General features: G+C 38.1%; 1 protein-coding gene and 1 non-coding gene across 3 annotated transcripts in view; both read right to left on the reverse strand.

Moving 5' to 3' along the window:
• The window catches only part of CCSER1 (coiled-coil serine rich protein 1), a 1,176,231-nt gene that overhangs the window by 208,892 nt on the left and 945,493 nt on the right, over positions 1-21,846 (reverse strand). The window lies entirely within an intron of this gene.
• On the reverse strand, positions 20,169-20,270 carry LOC139000302 (U6 spliceosomal RNA). Its single transcript, XR_011469558.1, has one exon. It is a non-coding gene; the product is annotated as a U6 spliceosomal RNA (small nuclear RNA).

Raw genomic sequence — 21,846 nt, forward strand, 5'->3', positions numbered from 1 at the left:
TAGGCCCTTTGTTCCTGGTAGAGTACAAAGGGCTGCAAGCCTTTTGTGTAGTATTGCTTTATAACATGTAACGCTGTATTTTAAGCAAACATTCACTTGTGGCAAAGTCAATATCACAAATGAAATATAGTCTGAGAAGAAAGGGAAATCAATATCCACCTTTAGGGTCATTACATTTTGATAAGGATTTTCTGCAAACATCAATATACTACCAAATAGATATGCATCGCATGTTTTTCTTTCTTTTTTAATTTTTTTAAATGAAATCTATCTGGATCTCTCTCTCTCTCTCTCTCTCTCACTCACACAATACACAATTTTCTACAGAATCACCAGAATCCTTTAAGATTTCTATTGTTGTTATTTTGTTTTAAATAGATGTGTTAACAGATATTGGCCTTGTATTAGAAAAAGGAAAATATCAAGCTAACCAGATACCTATAGACACTCCAATGTCTGGACAAGTAGTTGTACAATTAGAATAGAGTAGACAGCTAAAAAGGATGAAGGGGATTAAAATTTTTGACTTTCATATTTGACAAAGATGTATAAATTAAAAGTAACCTAAGTATTTAATAACTAGAGGCCCAGTGCACAAAAATGTGTGCACTCGGGTGGGTCCCTCAGCTCGGCCTGTGCCCTCTCGCAATCTGGGGCCCCTTGGGGGCCCCTTCCCCTGGCTGCTGGCACTAATTTTCCTATGGTGCCCAGAACCCAGGCCTTCGCTCTTCGCCGGGAGGGGCCCGCGCAGTGGGTGAGGGGCTTAGCTCCTTTAAAAATACTTCTGAATGTTTGGTAAACAACTCTATAGGAATATACTTTCTGGAACATGTTGGTTGTTAAGGGCTGATTTGGGTAATCAACAAAATGTATGTTAAAATCCTAATCCCCAGAACCTCAGAATGTACCTGTATATGGAGATAAGATCTGTAAAGAGGGGATTACATTAAATTGAGGCAGTTCCAGTGGGACCCTTAGCCCATTTCACTGAAGTCCTTATAAGAAGAGGAATGTTGGGGTCCTGCCCAGCAGGTCCTGGGGTTCCCAAAGGTGTGGACGGAGTCGGCGAAGAAGGAATGACACAGAGGCAGCGTTCAGGTGATCATCATAGCCAGGTTCTCTTTTTATTGTCCTGTTACATCTATATTTATACTATTTAATCCTATAAGCATGCCTCGATAAGCTTTTTTTTTTTGCTGAGGAGAGCATGGGGTCCGTTTATTGGGGGGTCAGTCAAAGGGGGAGCTGGCTAGGGTGGGGTAGGGCAGCAGCTTGTTTGGCCCCCGAGAAACCCAACTTGAGTCCAGAGCCTCAACCGCTTTGAAGCCAAAGTCTTCCTCCACCTTTATCTGCAGGGGGGCCAGCTCCGGAGTCAGCGGGACTCCCGCCTGGTGCCCTTCCTGTGGCGCTCGCTGCCTCTTCCACCCGCTGGGCCCCTCGCCAGGGGCCGGGCTGCTGGCTTCTGTGGGCGCTGGCATCCTCCTGGGCGGGGACAGCCCCTCTTTCTCTGGAGGCTTGTTCTCAGCATTGCCTGGGGTGGGGCGTCTCTGCCCTGGCTGCCCTCATCCTCCAGTAAGATGGTGAACTGGCTGGTCCGGTAGTCATTGCCGTAGGAGTCCAGCACCTTCATGAGGAACCTCCGCTCCTGCTGGAGTCTCCGTGTTATCTTCTGTACCTGATGGAGCCTGTTCAGGACCCGCTTGTTCACCTGCTTGATCTCCCTGCAGTGCCGACCCAGCGCCTGGTACTTCCTGTGATTGAGTTCCCATTGGCACCGACCGCTGTTGCTGGCCTCAGGCTGCCTCCTCCTCTTCATCTTGCTCCTGGAGGCTGGAGCTGCCCAGACCCCCAGATACGAACTCCACTTTGGTCTCAAGCTCGCTCTCCAGGATGTGACCACGGAACAGCGGAGGCAGCACCAGCTCCCAGCCGGGAGGTGCTGAGAACTCCTCAAAGTTATTGGACCCCTCTCTCTGCTCCAGCTCCATTTCTCCCTGGCTCCCAGCGCAGAACTTCCAACCTTGCAAGCCTCTAGTTTAAAGTGGCTTGCAAAATGACACAGTCCATCCAATTTCACAGCCAGGCACCCAGGCCCCGGCCGCTAAGCCTCCTGGGAGTTGTAGTTCTCTATGTCCGGCTTGCCTCCCTCGCCCCGCCCCCATCCCAGTCCCAACTGAAAGGCCCTGCTGGCTGGTCTAACCCTGTGGCCAGGCACCTGAGTCACCTCGGGTCTTTATTCCTGTCCTGACACCGGGCCATCTGACCTCGGAGACTCTCCTCTTGGGAGGCCCCTGGGTCTCCTTCTGGTCTCCTCAAGCCAGGCACCGGATCGTGTGCCCCAGCGGCGATGCAGCCCTGGCGCCTGAGTCTTCTTCTGGGGCCTGGCTGCATCACCCCCGGGACCCCATCGTGTGCCCCAGCTGCGACGCAGCCCGGGCCCCTGGGTCTCCTCAGCCCAGTCACCGGATAGCATTCCCCAGTGGCGATGCAGCCCCTGCGCATGGGTCGCCTTCTGGGCCTCCTGCTGGGGCCTGGCTGCTTCGCCTGGATCGTGTGCCCCAGCGGCTATGCAGCTCCAGCGCCTGGGTCGCATTCTGGGGCCTGGCTGCATCGCTCCCCAGGGACTGATCTCCTGCCCAGCTGCAATGCAGCCCAGGCCCCTGGGTCTCCTCAGCCCAGGCACCGGATAGCGTTCTCCAGCTGCAAAGCAGCCCGGGCGGCGCCTGGATCGCCTTCTGGATATCCTGCTGGGGCCTGGCTGCATCACCCCCGGGACCGGATGGTGTCCCTAGGCAGCTATGCAGCCTGCCTCTGGCCCTGCCTCTGGGTGTTCTCCCATCACTGGTGATCAGTGATCTGAGAAGCCAGGCAGGGCAGGGAAGAGGCAGATATCCACCTCTTCCCTGCCCCACCCAGCTTCTCAGATTACTGGCCCAGGGCCGGCAAAGGCGGCCAGGTTCTCCTATCACAGAAGCCAGCAAAGGCAGCTCAGTTCTCTGGCTCTTGGCTGCCACCTGGGTTTCCAATGCAATCAGCAGCAGGCGGCTTCTTCCCTCCTTCTCCTTTCGCCTCCCAGCATTGCGGCTACATATGCAAATTAACCGCCATCTTTGTTGGCGGTTAACTGCCATCTTGGCTGGCAGTTAATTTGCATATCGCCCTGATTAGCCAATGGGAAGGGTAGAAGTCGTACGCCAATTACCATGTTTCTCTTTTATTAGTGTAGATAGTTGAGAAGAACTCAGGATGAAAATAAGAACTAAATAAAGTGTCCTTAAATAGTTGGCCTGCTCATCTTCCCACAGGGTTTGAGACAGTAGCCAAAGAAAACACAATTTTTGACTGGGCTCAAATGATCTAAATTGTTTTTCATTAATGTATTTTTCATTTTATCAAAAGTAAGCTGTAAGTAACCCATTCCTAGACAGAAAAAAAAATTGTTAAATTATGATTTACACATGTACTTGCTTGACTATATGTTGAAGAAAACCTCAGGCTTTCAAAATATTTTTCTTACATTCTAATGCCATAAACCTAGCTATACATTACTATTAGCTAATTATCTTTATCCAATTCCACTCAATATTTGATTCACATTCATTGTAAAATGAGCTAAGGACGATTTGAATGCCTTAAGCCAATAATTCTCAAACTCTTTGTCCATGCATGCTTTCAAATATGTGCATGCTTATGCAACACCAGGGATGCATTTTTGGACCTTGGAGTGACTGAACAAATACAAGCATAGCTACTATGTTAAATATTAAAACATAGCTACTATGGAAATGTGTGACACACGGACATAGTATGTTAGCAAACACTCTTCCACTGCTAATCTCCTGACATCACAGTAGACCCAGACAACATTGCTTATAGATAATGTCCATAAAAAGTTTGCAAATCTCTCCAATCTTATGTTGCATGTATGATGTCCCTTACACTGTGTCCGGATTCATGCACCAGTGGGGTCCCTTGGCCTGCACCCTCTCGCAATCCAAGACCCTTTGGGGGATGTTGGACTGCCGGTTTCAGGCCCAATCCTTGCAGGCCAGGCCAAGGGACCCCACTGGTGTACAAATCCGGGCACTGGGCCTCTAGTATGCATATAAGAACTTTGGTTAATCTCTTCTTGCCCTCCCCCCTCCCCTTCCCTCTGAGATTCATCAGTCTGTTCCATGTTTCCATGCTTGTGCATTGAGCATTTGCCCCCTGGTGGTCGTCAGTGTGTGTCATAGTTACTGGTTGGACGGTCGGACAGTCGAATGGTTGGCCGGTTTCTTAGGCTTTTATATATATAGATGGCAAAGGGCATTCACTGACTCCTAATTGTTTACAGATTTACCTACTATTTTCGGAAATATTTCCTTTGAAGTATTTCCAGGTACCCTAAAACTTATCATATCTAGCATGATACACTTTCCCTTTATGACTTTAGGACAGGGTCAGCACTGTCATTTGTGCACATTTTGTCAATCATTATGAGAGGGAACAGCTCATCAAAATATAAATGGAGAGAATATGTTTCAGTAAACAAACTATGGAAGATAGTGCAGTGGTGTAAAACCTCTTTATATCCAGGAACACTTACAAATGAGTGTATGTCCTCCCACAGGGGATGTAATTTTGGAAAAAAGGAATACACTGAACTCAGATTAGGGCAGGAATGATCATTATCAAGCCCAAGACCTTAACCATGAAGTTAGCTAGCATCTACAGATAGACAATGCTCAGCAGTCAGAAGCATTTTGTTCACCAGAAGTATTCCCTAGCCTTTGGATCACAAGGAAAGTGTATGATTACAGTGCACTGTAAAAGACTACTCAAAGAATTATAATTTGCTGGTGCTGCGTGGGCCCAATTAAAAAGAATAAAAATGACCAATATTTTTATAGTTCCCTTGATTAAAGGTTCAAAGCAATACTAAAAAGAAACATTGCAATGATTCCAATGTGATGGTATTACACCAAAATAACTTTTTCATGGTTTCTATTCAAGCATCCACAATTTCTCTTAGTTGACCTTCAGCGAGGAATTGTTCTTTTCTGTTCTCTAAAGGCTACAGCCTTTCACGTTCCAGTAGACACAATATTGTTCTCCCACTTTGCTCCTACTCATTGTAAGTTGTGCCATGCTTTCACATCATAAAACCCATTCAGCAAAATGTTTCATCTATGAAAGGTCAAGGAAAAGCTAGATAAATGCCCAGTTGTAGCAAAATAACTTTAACAATTTGCTTACAATTTAATAGCATAACCGTGACAGGTTAAATATATCCAGCTAAGCTCTGACATATGTATTCCACTCCTTTAGGGATCAAACAAAAAGGACATTACAGACAGTCCTCAGGTTACATCAGACTCGATGTATGTTGTTTCATGGTTATGTTGCCATCTCCCATTTATTTATAAAAAAAAAAAAAGTTCCATCGTTTCAACGTATGTACATATGTGCTTTATGCCTTTTATTATTTATTTACCACAAGTAAAGGTCAGGAATTGTTATCTTTCTTTTAATTTTTTTTTTACTGTTTCACTTCATTACTGCTGTGTATGTGTTCTATGTGAGTGACGTAGGTGCTTATGTAGGTGGGTTCCAACTTATGGCGAAAATCGCGTTACATCGCACAGTAGGAACGGATCTCCGTTGTAACCCGAGGACCTACTGTATAGGAAAGGTGTTTGGAGGGAAAGGAAATAGCAAGAGAAAGTGAGACTAGAAAGGGATACAAAGACTTAGCTATCACTGGATCTCTTCATAGTCCCTCCTTATGTTATTTCCTAATTTTGCTTCTTAACAGGTCACTACACAGAGAGGTTTTCATTAAGAATTGACATACACTTGAAATTTTGCTAAAAGTACATTTTAAAAAAAATCAGATTGTACAACATAAATATATGCAATTTTATTTTTTTTAAATTTACTTCCAAAATTTTTTTTTATTTTTTATCCTCATCCTAAGATATGCTTATTGATTTTACAGATAGGAATGGAGAGAGAGAGATAAACATTGATGTGAGAGACACCTCGATCAGCTGCCTCTCACTTGGGCCCCGACCAGCAATCAGACCCACAACCTCAGTATATAACCTGACCAGGAAGCGACCCTACAACCTTTTGGTATATTGAACAATGCTCCAACCAACTGAGCTACACTGGCCAGGGTGAGTCCCCAATTTAAACACCTAAGCACATCTAATCTCTATTCATGAGTACAGTTATCCCTTGAAAAATTCAGGGATTAGGGGAATGGACCTTGGAACAGTTGAAAATCCATGTATAACTTTTGATTACCCCCAAACTTAACTACTACTTGCCTACTATTGACTGAAACCCTTACTGATAAGATATAAAGTCAGTTAACACCTATTTTACATATCATATATATCTATTAGAGGCCTGATGCACAAAGAATCATGCAAGAATAGGCCTTCCATCCCCTGGATGCCGGCACTGGCTTCCCTCCAGCACCTGGGACCTGGGCCTTTGCTCTGGCTGCCATCTTTTGCCTTCGCTCCTGCTAGAGCCACTTTCTGCCTTTGCTCTGGCCCTGCCTCCCTCTTGTAGCTCCCGCCCCAGCCGCTCTGTGCCTGTGCACACACACTGCCCATAGGCCCAGAGTGGCTGGGCAGGGCAGAACACCTGTGTCATCGCCATGGTGACAATGCAAGTGTCCTGGCCCGGCTGCCACCATCTTTGTCACATCAATTTGCATATTCCCTCCTTATTGGCTGTGGGTGCTGCCATCTTTGTTTCAGAGTGATGGTCAATTTGCACATTCCATCTTTATTATATAGGATTAGATAGGATACATATTATATACTTACCATGAAGTAAACTTGTGATTAAGAAAATCATGAGGTTTATGACTGAATGATAAAATTACAGCCCTTTCTCATTAGTAATTTGAAAGTGGACCAATTGAAATTATTATCTTCTGGTTTGTTTTATTTTTTAAGGGTTTATTTTTTTTTATAAGAACATGATTTCCAATAGTTTGCAAAGTAGTTTTTTTAAAAAAAATGTATTTTATTGATTTTTTTTACAGAGAGTAAGGGAGAGGGATAGAGAGTTAGAAACATCGATTCAGCTGCCTCCTGCACACTCCCCACTGGGGATGTGCCTGCAACCAAGGTACATGCTCTTGACCGGAATCGAACCTGGGACCCTTCAGTCCACAGGCCAACACTCTATCCACTGAGCCAATCTGGTTAGGGCATAAAGTAGTTTATACAATGCCCAAATACTGATAACATTGCTATAGTTGCTTCTATGTGATTCTGCTTTTAAATCATTTGTAATTTAATATTTCACAATTAAGTCCAAGTTGAAAATGCAAAATTTTTGCATTTTATAATTGCTGATACTGTCTTTTGAACTTTTCCACAAATACATTGCATCTCAAAGGAATTCCATTGTTGTTATATTCATTTTATTTTAGTTATAGAAATGTTTAAGAGCTTCCATTAAAAGCCTTTTTTTTTGCCTTTTATAAAATGAATAGAATGTTAAAATGTGATAGTTCTGCTTTACATGTAAAAACAAACCTTTGAATAAGTCTAAAAGCAATCTAATAAATTGGAAAGAAGGCAACGATGGGAAACGAGACATTCATGAAGATGAAAATTAGACATTTCTAACTGAATCAAAACTATTTTTCTGTTTATTTTTTTGAAAGAAGAATGAAAAGATCCAAAATATTCCTATGTGTGTGAGGTTTCAGATGTTTTATACAGCATAAAGATAAATCATGCCCGATGCCTCACTGAAACAAAGAAAAGTAATCTAGCCTAGAAGGGAGAAAATGACTGAGATTTGCTTTCTGCAATTGAGAAATACGTCCTAAGAAACACATATATTTCTCCATGCAATGGTCTTTTCTACTTTAGTGTTAGCGTTAGAAGAAATTTCATTTAAATAACATTCTTTTCATAACCTCCTAATAACTTAGAAGGCAGATGAACATTTACAAATGAAAACAATAAATACTAAGTAAATACGCTTCCAGTAACACTTTGGGCTTCTGCATGATTTGTCTGTAGTGTTAATGGTTGTGTCTAGGTAAATGTCTGAAACAATATATGTTACTAATTAAAAGATTGTATATCCTGTGGTGTGAACTCTGTGATCTAATTAAATTCTGGCTGCCCTCCATTATGAAAAAGGAAAGGATGTGATGTGTGGAAATGTGCAAATTAAACTAGATTACTAAGTCCTTGAACCAATATTGCGTTGCTAAGGTTAGATGTTTTTGATGATCTGGGGTGCATGAAATGATGAATGAAGGGATATAGCTCAAGAATGGAGGTATGCATATTATGCCAGAGAGTGTGTGTTAACCTGCTAAGATTAAAGTCAGCCAATGTATCAACAAGTATAGGTATTAGAAAGAAAAATTTAAGGCAATGCCTTGTCCATTTAGCATATGTTAATCCCATTACACCTTTTTTTCATTTAAATGTCAGTAAACATAATGCTAAAATTATAGACTATTTCTGCAGTTATTTTCTTTTTTAAAGTAATTGTATTTTATGAACTAGTATGAAATCAAATAATAGACACAAAAAAACATCATATATTTCCTAATTAATAGACATTATCATTTAGAAGTGTTTAAGAAAAACCAGCAGATAGCATGGAGAGTTCTCACACATCCTCCCACCCCTGTTTCCCCTGTTATTAACATTTTATAGTACGGAAATTATAGAATAGTATAGTAAAAATTTATAATTTTTACAATTAATAAGAAAATATTGATATATTGTTATGAGCTAAATATTTATAGCCCATCATTTATTTGATAAGTAATCCGTACTTTATTTAGATTTTCTTAGTTTTCACCTAATACCCTTTTTCTGTTCTAGCGATCTTATCCTGGATACCACATTATATTTAATTGTCGTTTTTCCTTAGGCTCCCCTTGCCTATGACGTGGATTTTGTACAATGTTCTTTAACATAAGATCAGTGCAACACCCACTGTCAAGAATCCCTAGAGCAGTAGCAGTGATTAAATTATCCACTTAACTGTATAAGAGTGATTTGGATATCTATTTTGAAAGTCCCTAATAAATAAATTATAAATGTATCATGCAATCAGGTAACTAGCATCATTCTTAACACTAATTAGATCAATGTAATCATATGTCCTTAGACAATGACCGTGTGACTGTGAGTGTTTGCTTTAAACTTTTTATACTGATAAATTATGAGAAGGAAACAAAATTTATGGCTATTTATCAAGGGATAATTATTGAGGGATTACTATGTACCCTTGTAGAACTGAATATATGATGATGAATAAGCCAGTAAAAGTCCTTTCTTTGAGTTTATACAATAGTTAGATCAATAAACAAGGAGTGAGATAATTTGATACCATAATTTCAGATATTGATAAATATTGTGAAATATATATAATTTGAGCTGATACTCAAATGACGAGAATGATCTGGGAGGAAATCCTCCTCAGCAGACAGGAGAGCCAACGCCAAGCTGTAAGGCATGAGCAACTGCAGCCAGCAGGACAGGAAGGCGGTGGCAGAGCGAAGAGAAAGTATTGGGAATTCGGAAAAGCAATAAAGGACAGGCCAGAATGATAGGGCCCTTTACACCACGGCAAGGAGTGTGGATTTATATCACAATAAATAAGCCACTGGAGAATTTCAAATAGAGAGTTTATGTAGAAGGCTTATCTGCCCTGATTTATGTTTTTTAAATATTATTCCCCTGTGCTATGGAGATTAGATTTGGAGGGAAACAGTGCTGGAAAATAGATGATCAGTCAGGAAGTGATTGTAGAAATAAGAAATGATGTTGACTTGGATTAAGGTGCTTTGCAGCAGAAATAAACATAAGCAGGAGGACTTGGAATGCCCTTTGAAGGGAGAGCTAACAGGATTTGTTGATTAAATGAATGCTGGGGTATGGGAAAAAGAATCAAAGAGGTTTCCTAGATTTTTTGGCTTAAGAACCGATTGCCATTTACTGAGGTGAAATATGGGGAGGAGTATGTTCAAAGGTGGATATTGAGTGTTTTATTGTGACCCCCATGAATTTTAGATAATTACATTTATATCCAAATGAAGATATCTGTTTGGCAGTTCAATATATGCTCAGAATTTGGGAAGAGGTCAGGATTGGTGATACAAATTTGGGGGTTACAGGGACATTGTGTATTTTTTTAAAAATATTTTTATTGATTTCAGAGAGGAAGGGAGAGGGAGAGAGAGATAGAAACATCAATGACGAGAGAGAATCATTGTTCGGCTGCCTCCTGCACGCCCCCTACTAGAGATCAAGCCTGCAACCTGGGCATGTGCCCTGACCAGGAATCGAACTATTACCTCCTGGTTCGTGGGTCAATGTTCAACTACTGAGCCACACTGAGCTGGAAAAATTATTTATTTTTATAAACTCAATGTCAAAATACTTATTAGGTGAACATAATTTTATCTTCTGGCATGTACCACAATCATATTTTAGTAGATAAATCATGCATTAATTCTTTTTAATATTCCAGTTTTTAAAAGGTAACTGTCATAACTAAATTCAAAAGAAAATTTTTATTTCAGTAGTGCTAGTTGTAATAAAAATATCTATGCTATATATATTAATGGAATGTATCAGTGAAGAACCATGTATCTTTTAGATAATCAATTAGGATCTTTTCCATACTCAGCATAACCTTTACATATCACTTCATTATTAAATAATAGAATATTTATCGATATCCATCTTAAATTGTGCACATTATTTATAGATTACAAATGGAAGAACCATGTAAAACCATCTTTCCCTACTATTTCTGAGAATATCTTATGAAAATATTTGCTCTTAGTAAAGTCTAATCTTCCTACTAGGGTGAAGAGAGTAGCCGCTACACTTTTAAAAACGCTTCTTAAAACCTAAACCTTCACGTAATTACTATATAAACAAAGATAGAAGTAAAATCTGGGATATATCCTAAATACTGGCTGGGGCATGGAGTGAATCAAAGAACCTTAATGCTAACGTAGCTTGCCAAATCAATTATATATTATTTATGACCTGTAACTTTGAAAGCTCTCTTGGTGAAAAACATTTTTTATAATAATAAATTTTACTGCTTAACACAGAACTCTTTTTTCTTTACCTTTTCAATTGTCACTTAGTTAAAATCTTTCACAAATACCTTGAAAATATCACCATTTGCAGTGATAAATAAAATCCAGTGTTTTTAAAACCAGTGTTCTTCTAAACATGGGCTGAGAAAAATAATTGTTGAAAAATGAGTAATTTATTTTTATGTTTGAATAATTAATTATATTTTAAGCAGCACCATTAAATTAGTATCTACCTAAGGCACAGATGTCTCAGTCTCTGAAAGCAATTAATGCTTTTATATATTATTTTCCTAACAGAACTGATGGTGGCTTCATTTTCACTGCCATGAACATACATTACTTTATTTCCTTGGCACTAAAAAATAGTGCCTTCAAGTCTTATTCAGAGTTGTAATTTATCTAAAATAATGAGTAGATAGCAAAACTAGACATTTTAATACACCATTTTTTAAAAACCCCATTATCAGAAAGCTGTTCACACAGCAGATAACAGAAAATGGAATTAGTTACAGTTCAGATATGCAATCATATATTGTTTGTAATAATTTTATAATAAGCCCCACTGATGTCACTAGAATTAGTTACACTGAAAAGACACATTAATTCTCTCTTTCAAAGGATTATTGACTTCCTGAGTCTTAAAACTTTCTTCCAAAGTAAATCAACAAAATGATTCATTATTTCAAGAGTAGGTAAAATCTAGACAAAGGAAAAGCAGTAGTTTCAATTGAGCTCCTAACTTGGCAATGACTTATTTTGTCTCCATTGTGTTTCTCTTTAACTTCCATCTATCCCTGTGTCTCCAACTGAATATTAGATATCACAATAGCAAGTGGTTCATTTAAAGCAAATATCATTTAATGCAGTATGATTTGAAGCCAATTTTAACTTAGTAACACCACCCAGTAATATAATGAGAACTAATACCTACATTTTTTCTAACTTTTAGAGAGAAAAAAGTCCATGCTAAAGTTTCTATTGTAATTTTTTTTTAAGTTTTTTTTTTTTAATATGTTTTATTGATTTTCCACAGAGAGGAAGGGAGAGGGACAGAGAGTCAGAAACATCGATGAGAGAGAAACATCAATCAGCTGCCTCCTGCACGCCCCCCACTGGGGATGTGCCCGCAACCAAGGTACATGCCCTTGACCGGAATCGAACCTGGGACCCTTCAGTCCGCAGGCCGACGCTCTATCCACTGAGCCAAACCGGTTCTGGCTCTATTGTAATTTTTATAGAAGTTATGATTTCCTAATTTAGTACATGCATGTAAAAGAAGGAAATCAAATTGTCTTTAAAAACATGCATATAATATGCAAATATCCTTGTAGTATTGCTTTCTTGCTAGTATAGTGTAACCACTGGAGTCATACTAGTTAGCTATGACATCTCAGCTCTGTCACATACTTTCATTTTCTAAACACACAAAGGTGATAGTAATGACAGCTCCTCTATAGGTATCAAGTTAGTTAGTATGGTGCTCAAAGTAGTGCTTCACTATATTGATTTTTGAATACCAAAAGGCATAGTTGGGTCTTTATTAAATAAAGTTAAAAAATAATATCTCAAATGGTATTCTCTGGGCTTCTTAAAATTCAGTTTAATCAGAAAATTCACAGAAATAACATTTGCACAACTTATAAAATGCAGTGTATCATGAAAAAACCATGCTTTAGTTCCATGTGATCTCACCTAATTAGGTGCATGCCTCACTTTTAAGGGCTTAATGGAGTTTCAACATTTACATAGAAGCCTATAACCACAGTTCTTTCATCTAACATGGTGTTTCTCAAACTTTAGCATGTATCAGAATTACCTAGACAGTTTGTTAAAACGCAGAATGCATTTTGGACCTTACCTCCAAAATCTCTGATTTAGTTGGTCTGGGTTAGGTCCTGAGAAATTGCCTGTCTAACCAGCTTCCCCGGTCCTGCTGTTGTTGGTCAAGGCACCGCAATTGGAAAACTACTGCTCTAAAAAAAAGTGATTGCTTTTCCCATCTGGGTTTTGGGAACGATATAGTCAGTACTGTAACCACTGAACTGCACGCTTCACCAGCACTTGCCAATGGTTTGGCTGAGGCAGGTGATATTTTAGAGAAGTAATCAGGTCTGAGGTCTTCTGTTTTATTCCCTTCTGTGTTTGGGGACTCCCACAATCACCTAGGCACCGACACCGGTGTGGTCCACAAAAGACTTACCGAAGTTTTTAAGACTGCAATTCTGGTTCGCTCTCTGATTCTTACATCTCATTTTCATACATTTTTTGTGCTTGTCTTTCAGCCTCCATCCCTACCACCTTCTATGTTCTCCCCTTTATCTAAGGTGCCTGAATCCTTGAAACTACATTTCTGGATTTGCTTTAGGCTCTGTCAATGACATGCACGCAGGTAAAATTTTGAAGGCACAAGAATGGGGCTGACACAGAGGCTCCAACACATGACTGCGTGGCCTGTGTGGTCATTTGGAGCTCTGGGCAGCTGGCACTGTTTCCAGCTGCTTCCTGACCTCCACCTCTCAGCTGTAGTGGCATCGGGCAATGATAGGTGATCCCATTTCCAATTCAGTAGTCCTCTCAACATAATTTCTTGCTGTAAGTGGTTTCTGATATCTGCAAGACTATCTTCTCTTTATACTCTCTATACCTTTTCTCTGTATGTCATAATCACAATTAATAGTATAATTTTTATTAGCTGTCATCATGCCATTTTCATTCAATTTCATCAATTATCTACTTATTTCTCTGTTAAATTAGTCCCTTCCTAACATCCATTAGGCCTTCAGAAATCCTTTAATTTCCTAAATATGCCCATAGTTTCTTATCCACATCTATGCAACTGACATGCACATTTGAGTTAAGTTTCAGTGCAAATGTCATTGCGCCTACAAATTGCTTACTCTAAAATATTGTTTTTACCACCTTCTCGCAAATACATTCTCCTTCAAAGTCTACAATACAGTTGTGTTTTCTTTTGTTTTTTCCTACATACATTTATTGGTCTACTGTCTGCTCACACACGTTTCTACTGAGAACTTTGTCACATGATTAAGTTTTTGTCCCTTGGCAACCACTGCTTTCTTCTCCGGGGATTTTACCTTCTATTTACCATTCTGCTCTCAACTCTAACCTTGAACTTTTCCCTTCATGCCTTTGATCCTACTTCAGTCAGTTTCTGGGCTCATGTGTGCAACCAGGAATTTCTCAGAGGATAAATACACACCCTTTAGCCAAGACTCTTCATAGTCTAATCCAGACGTATCCTCTAAACCTCATCATCTTTCATGAATATTCCATTTACATTCTTTGCTTCATTTAACCTTACACCTAAATATCCTCATCTTAAGAGCAAAGACCTGCCCTCTTTAACATTTTCTGAAAATATCTTGTCCTGTGGCTTTTTTCAGCCCAAAAATCTTGATGAATTTTGTAAAAACAGAGATAATATATACTATCACTAAAATAAGAAACCAGGTATTTTAATTACAATGTGAATTGACATTGGAGTGCTATAGTATGTTAATGATGAGCCTTGTAAGGGTAGTTGAAGTAGACATTTTATATGTAGATCCAGTATTTTTAAGTAAATATTAGTTCATTTTATTCAAAATTGTTCTGTTAAATTGTTCAAGTTAAAAATCAAATTAAATCTTATTTGCTTATATTAAAATTCCAATTACATTTTGAGTTACACATTCAATATTGCTGTTTAAATGAATCAAGGTACGATTCTAAACAGAAATCTGTGTTCTCTTTAATAAGATGTATTGTGGAAAAAAAACTTACAATTTGTGAAAGATAGGAGTCATTTCTATCATTCTTCATGCACCTCAAGTATCACCTCCTTTTAAAGGATATTCAAATGCCTCAGACATATGACACTCCATTTGACTGCAATCTCTGTCCATTTATGTTTCTATTTGATAGCTGAATATGCAGGGCAATAATTACTAATTACTTATCTTCCACCCCCACTTTAACAGGTGATTTTCTGGGTGTAGTGATTAATATCTCATAAATGAACAAATGAGATAATGCCAGTAAATTTGGTCAGTACAGATTTTACTTGCTGATAAAAACAAGAATAGGAAAAAAATGAGCTATTCCTGTATACCCATCAGATTAGAATTTTTAAAAAAAACAAATTAGTTGCTGTTAATTTTCAGTTTTTACCTATTCAATCTATATATTATGTATTAGCCACTTGGCTATACTGACTTTGTTTAATCAACCAAGGAAAGAAAACCTAGAAAAATCCCAACAATTAATTATAATATGTTTTTAATTTAATGCACATTGCCTTCCAATTCTAAACCTGAGAATCACTATGTCACATGAAGAGAGAGGGTGTAGTGGGCAAGAGAAGGAGGTAAGTAAAAGGACAAGAATACACAGAAAGAGAGATGGATAGACATATGGAAGGAAAATGAAAAGTAGAATCATATATCTTCAAGTGGTAAATAGAGGAAGAATATAAGGATTTTGACATTGTTTTCTATACCTGCTTTCTTCCTTATCCTGCAAACCTCATTCCCTCTTCTATTCCTATTTCTCCTCTTCCAAAATCTATGTGGAATCTATTCCAAAGGATCATTCACCATTCCTTTTTTGAAGTTTGTTGAAAATTTGTGTAACTTTCAACCTGATTTCAAAGGAAGGATTTAAGGAATTACTTCAGGATTTTTAAATGACACATTGTCATATAAATATTTTGAGAGTATGTTATACACATTAAATCATCATTTGGTCACTATACTGACACTAGGCTAAAAGTTTTTTGTTTTATTTTGGATCTCCTTCCTTTAAAATATCCTAACATGAAACATTCAATAGTTTGCTTTAAAAGTCATTTGTTTAAAGCATGCTATTGAACAACATGGGTTGGTACTGTGTGGGTCCACTTATACACAGATCTTTTCAATAAATATAATGGAAACATTTTGGAGATTTCCTTACTGCTGTGAAGCAACAGATTCCATTAGACTACCATAAAGCAATCATATTGCTATTCCTTTGTTAGCACTGCAAGGATCGTTATACCTGTAATAAATATGAATTTATTTTTCACATTATTTTCCCATTTTTTATGTCTAATATTAGTAACACATATAACATCTACAGTGTTTTCAGTCATATAAGACAATACTGATGTGGGTACTGACATGATACATCTTGTAAGCAAAGTAAACTTATGATATCAATATATACAGCAGAGTACTCTAAATGTATTTTTTCTTCCTTAAAGTTTTCTTAATAACATTTTCTATCCTCTAGCCAACTTTATTAAAATATATTATGTAATATACTAGAGGCCAGGTGCATGAATTCGTGCACCAGTGGAGTCCTTCTTCCCGGCCTGTGTGATCAGGCTGATACCGGCTTTCTGACATCTTCTGAGAGGTCCCGGATTGTGAGAGGGTGCAGGCCAGGCCAAGGGACCCCACTGGTGCACGATCAGGGTTGGTAAGGGACCACAGAAGGGCTCCAGGGCATGTCTGGCTCCATCTTGCCCAGTCCCGCTTGGGGCCAATCGGGGCCAGCTGGCCAGGGAGGGATATAGGAGGTTGGGCAGCCAGGGAGGGATTGTGGGAGGACTCCAGGGCATGTCTGGCCCATCTTCCTCAGTTCCAATTGGACAGACCCCAGCAGCAAGCTAACCTACCAGTAGAGTGTCTGCCCCCTGGTGGTCAGTTTACATCATAGAGAGCGGTGGAGAGGCCTTAGCATATCATAAGCATATTACACTTTGATTGGTTGAATGGTAGACAGGACACTTAGCATGTTAGGTTTTTATTATATAGGATATAATATACCAAATAATTTCTAATTTACTATTTATGTTATAGGTAAGGTTTCCAGTCAACAGTAGTTACATTTTGGTAGAGTCAAAAGTTATGCACGAAACTTTGCATGGAGTTAGTACTCCTAACCTTTTGTTGTTCGAGGATCAAATGTAATTATTGTGATGGATATAAAAATGCAGGCTGACTAATTCATCCTATAACACTTAAAACCCAAGAACAGGTAGGATAACTGTAACACAGTATCATTTATAAGCCACCCTTCCCGAAAATACTGAAAACCTCAGTATCAAGAAGAAAAAACAAACCTAGAGATTTCTCATTGTATACAATATTTATGAAGATAAATGCATTTTTATAACTTCTAGGAAACTATTTTTTCTAAATATGTGTTGTGTTGATGCTCTTCATAAAATAATATAATTGGTATTCTAATATTTTAAAATATTTAATTTCACAGAATCCAGTAATTCATTCCTTCAGAAAGAAACGCCAACATCACAGAATAATTTTCTCTATGTCTAATAAGTTTTCATACTCAAAATCTTTATATTGGTTTTAGAGTTTATTTAATAAGAGTTAATATTTTATAATTCCTATGAAAAATTTAATATTTCCTTAAAAATTAATTTTCTTTATATTTATCTATTTAACTTTCTGATACAGTAAAAAATTTAAAAGTGCTATTTAATTCATATAATAATTAGTATCCACTGTACCTAATTGAATGTTCTCACTCTGCTTGTTCCTAAAGTCTAAACAATACAGATAATATACTTAAGGGGTAATATATGATCATAAATTTTACTAGGCAGTTTAAATTATATATATATATATTTTTTAAAATATATTTTATTGATTTTTTACAGAGAGGAAGGGAGAGAGATAGATAGTCAGAAACATCGATGGGAGAGAAACATCGATCAGCTGCCTCCTGCACATCTCCCACTGGGGATGTGCCCGCAACCCAGGCACATGCCCTTGACCGGAATCGAACCTGGGACCTTTCAGTCCGCAGGCCGACGCTCTATCCACTGAGCCAAACCGGTTTCGGCTTAAATTATATTTTACTCTCTGTAATTACAGTGAGATGACATTGTTAGTTACTTGGAAATTAAAGAGCCAGTCATATTTTGCTAGTGTGTAAGCAAGTCAAAAGCAGGGACTGTGTTTTAAGTCATCTTATTAAGAGTATCATCTTGTGCCTAATATGGAAACGGCTATATTATTGAGTGGGTGTAGAGCAATGAAAAGCACTGGTCCTCCGAAGTCAGAAAAAGAAAAACACAGAATTTGAATCCTGGCTCCATGCATGTTGAAGTAAGCTGAATAGTCATCCTCCAAATGTATTTCCAAGTGGTAACCCCTGTTCATTGGGTGACCTACTTGGAAATAGGGCCTTTACAGATGTAATTAAGTTAATAATCTTGAGGATAGATAACATCCTCTTGGAGTTAGAGTGGGCCTATATCCTTATAAGAAACAGAAAAAAGACAGAGGTGCGAACAGAGGAAGGCCATGTGAGAATGAAAATGGGATTGGAGTAGAGTCCACAACACCAAGAGTTGCTGACAGGCCTGGGGAGGCTAGCTCTGGGCCTCCAGAGGAAACCAACCCTGCTGATACCTTGATTTCCGACTTCTGACCCCCAACATCTGGGACAATTTGTCACAGCAGTCCTAGGGAACTAATGCCAGCATTCAGTCACTAAAAGAGTTACATTTCTCATTTAAAAATGAGGCTAAGGACTATTATTTCAGATCTGTTAAGAAAGTTAAATGAGATAACCTTCAACCACTTAACCTGATTCTGATATCCAGCAGCACTCAGATATTGGTTCCCCTTTTAACAACCACTCAGGAGCAGTCTCTACTAGGATTTTTCAAGGCAAGGTATCTCAAATGTGCTTGCCTTAGAGTGGGCGGGGGCTGGGCGAGGAGGAGCGCACAGCCCCCGCCCACAACACGTGCCTCCATTAAAAAAAAAAAAAAAAAGAGATAAAATGTGCTTGCTTTAGCAAAGAGTATAAATATAATTCGTGCTTACATAAACTACAATTCATTACGAGGCAATTTTTATGTTTATTTCCTATATTGCTGATGATTTAGAAACCACCATAATGAGAAAATTTAATTAAATACAGTGAATATTAGTTATTAAGGATTTACACAGCACTTTTGAATCTCTTGAAACATCAGTAAGTCAGGTAAACAAGTTTCATCATTTTCCCTGAACACTTGCCTTTTTTTTTTTTTTTAAACCTCACCCAAGGATATTTTTCCCATTGATTTTTAGAGAATGGAAGAGAGAGAGTGAATGAGAGCAACATTGATGTGAGAGTTGAGGTTTAAAAATCAATGTGAGAGAAACACATCGATTGGTTGCCTTCTGCACGTGCCCTGACCAGGGCCTGGTCTGGGGAGGAGCCTGCAAGCGAGGTACATACCCTTGCCCAGATTCGAACCCTAGACCCTTCACTCCACAGAGCAGGCTCTACCCACTGAACCAAACCAGCTAGAGCCACTTGCCTTCTTGACCCTTCCACATTGACCTCAACATGAAGTGCAAAGGAAGAATGAAAAACAAGGGAAAGGACTTTGTCTAAATTCAACTCCTAAAGGGCCAGAGAAAACCTTTTATAGCCTATAATTTGAAGAATAATCATATTTCACATTTTTAGAAATTAAAAAAAATGCAATTTTAATAAGTGTTAAGTCTCAACAGCCTGGCCCCACATTATTTTTAATGTTTTGCCTGTTTTGGATATTCTTCTATGTGTGAGCAAGGACACATGTTCTTGTTAATAGTAAATAAAAGTTTGGCCAAAAAAGCTGACTGTATATCACATTTTCTACCAAAACTGTATTGCAGAAAACACAATTTTAAAGAGACAAGTCTACAAAACTCAGAACTCCACCTGAGTATGCATTGAATAAATTCTGATCGGCAACTTTTTATAAAATAAATATCAATGTCCAATGAATATTTATTTATAACAAATGATTTTTTTCTTTTCCATGTAAATTGAAACAAAAGCAGTTAACAATTAAATTAAAATAATACCCTATTAGTTTCAGTTACTAATTGATATTTCATAGATAAAAATGATACCCTAGGCAAATATTCTTTGTAAAAAAAATTTAGGTGGTATAGAATCATATATTGGTTATATTAATTTCAGGTATACAATATGGGGACATTTTTCTACCTTACGATATGATCACCCCACTAATTCTAGTAATCATCTATCACCATGTAAACTTAACTCAATAAAAATGATGGAATGCCTCATGGATTTGCATGTCATCCTTGTGCAGGACATCCTAATCTCTGTGTCATTCCAGTTTTAGTATATGTGCTGCTGATGTGAGCACAGGCAAAGGTTCCTTACATAATATACAGGTGTACCTCAACCTGTTGACTAGAGCTTAATCATAAGTTTCTCAGGCAAGTGGGTTCTATAAATTTATTGTGTTTAGCAACTTTTTCAAATACTATTAAAGCCCAATAAACCAGGCATTAAGAAAAACATATTTATAATGTTTCCAACATTGTTCTAATGAGACCTAGCCAGTTCAGCAAGGGCTACAAGGAGTGAAGAGGTGGACAGAAGGGCCCCTGGGGAAGGTTTCCTCTGGGGGTCTCCCAGGAAACCATTCCTCAATGCATTTTTAGTCACCTCAAATTGTACCTTTAGTCTCTCAGGTTTGAAAAGAGACCAAGAATGAATTGTTTTCTTACGGACAGATTCATCTGAACAACATTTATGTGAAAGTTTTGTAAAAGCCAATGTCAATTTAAGGATTTCCAATTTCAATTGTTACTGCTAAGGAAACCAGGTCCTTAGGGCCACCAGACCCTAGCTGTATGTTCTCTCTGTAGATACCCTGTGGAAAGCAGCTCACGGATCCAAATACGAAGGTGTATGAGGAGCATGGAATAATAGAGACAAGAAATGCTTAAGCATTGAACTAAGCTGACTGAGGTTTCCATTTCTCCTATCAATTATACCTTCCACAGGGATCAACATTCAAGTGTTTCCTGTATTGTGCATGAAGGGGCTCTTGAATGCTTGATCTGTGGACTATTTTTTGTTTTTTTGTTTGTTTTAATCATTACCAAACCCTCCACTTATGATTGATGATGTCTGCTTTCCTTAGATTTAATATATTGAATTAAATACAGCCACATTTTAAGGGTCATGCCAGATTTTTCCAGTTTAAGGGAATTTGCATATATACACCCATATCTATTATGTATTGATTTCAATTTTCAGAAACCAATCATAATTTCAAATGTTTATTTCTCTTGGAGGATATTTCATTATGTCCTTATATAGAATATATGTTTTTATTTTTAAGGGCTTGGCAATGCACCTGATCAACATGCTATGAACAAAATGAGTCACATGTCTTCAAGAGAACAGGATAAAGGATTTATTTTACACCCCTTTTTAGGCCAACACAGCCATTTGAGTACAAATGTAGGGTTTTTACAATAAGATTCTTAGTGGACTAAAGAAAACCAAACACACACCCTGAGATTATGTGTGTGACAACAAATGAACTCATTTTATTTAATTGATATTTAAAATTATCAAAAATTATATTTACTAATATTTTTGTAAAATTGTGATTATAATTTTTCCCCTGAAGATCCAAGTAATATATTTAGTACTCAGAGGAAAATTCAAAATGGAATTTCCTGACTTTTGCTAAAAGAGTTAAATGTTAGTCTATTTGCTCTTTTTTTAGAAGCAAAAACAAATAAAAACAATTTTGAACCATATTCATATATAATTACTTTAATTCTTTGGCATAAAAATTAGATCATTATAATACTTGTCACATTTCATAACTGAAGTGAGGAAATTAAAATACTTCACAGGTCATTTGAGGAATCTAACACTATTTATATATATATAAAAGCCTAAGCAACCAGCCAGCCAGT

Source organism: Myotis yumanensis, unplaced genomic scaffold (assembly GCF_028538775.1).
Source record: "Myotis yumanensis isolate MYYU_CA2020_CCGP unplaced genomic scaffold, mMyoYum1.0.hap1 SCAF_1, whole genome shotgun sequence".
Taxonomy (NCBI): Eukaryota; Metazoa; Chordata; class Mammalia; order Chiroptera; family Vespertilionidae; genus Myotis; species Myotis yumanensis.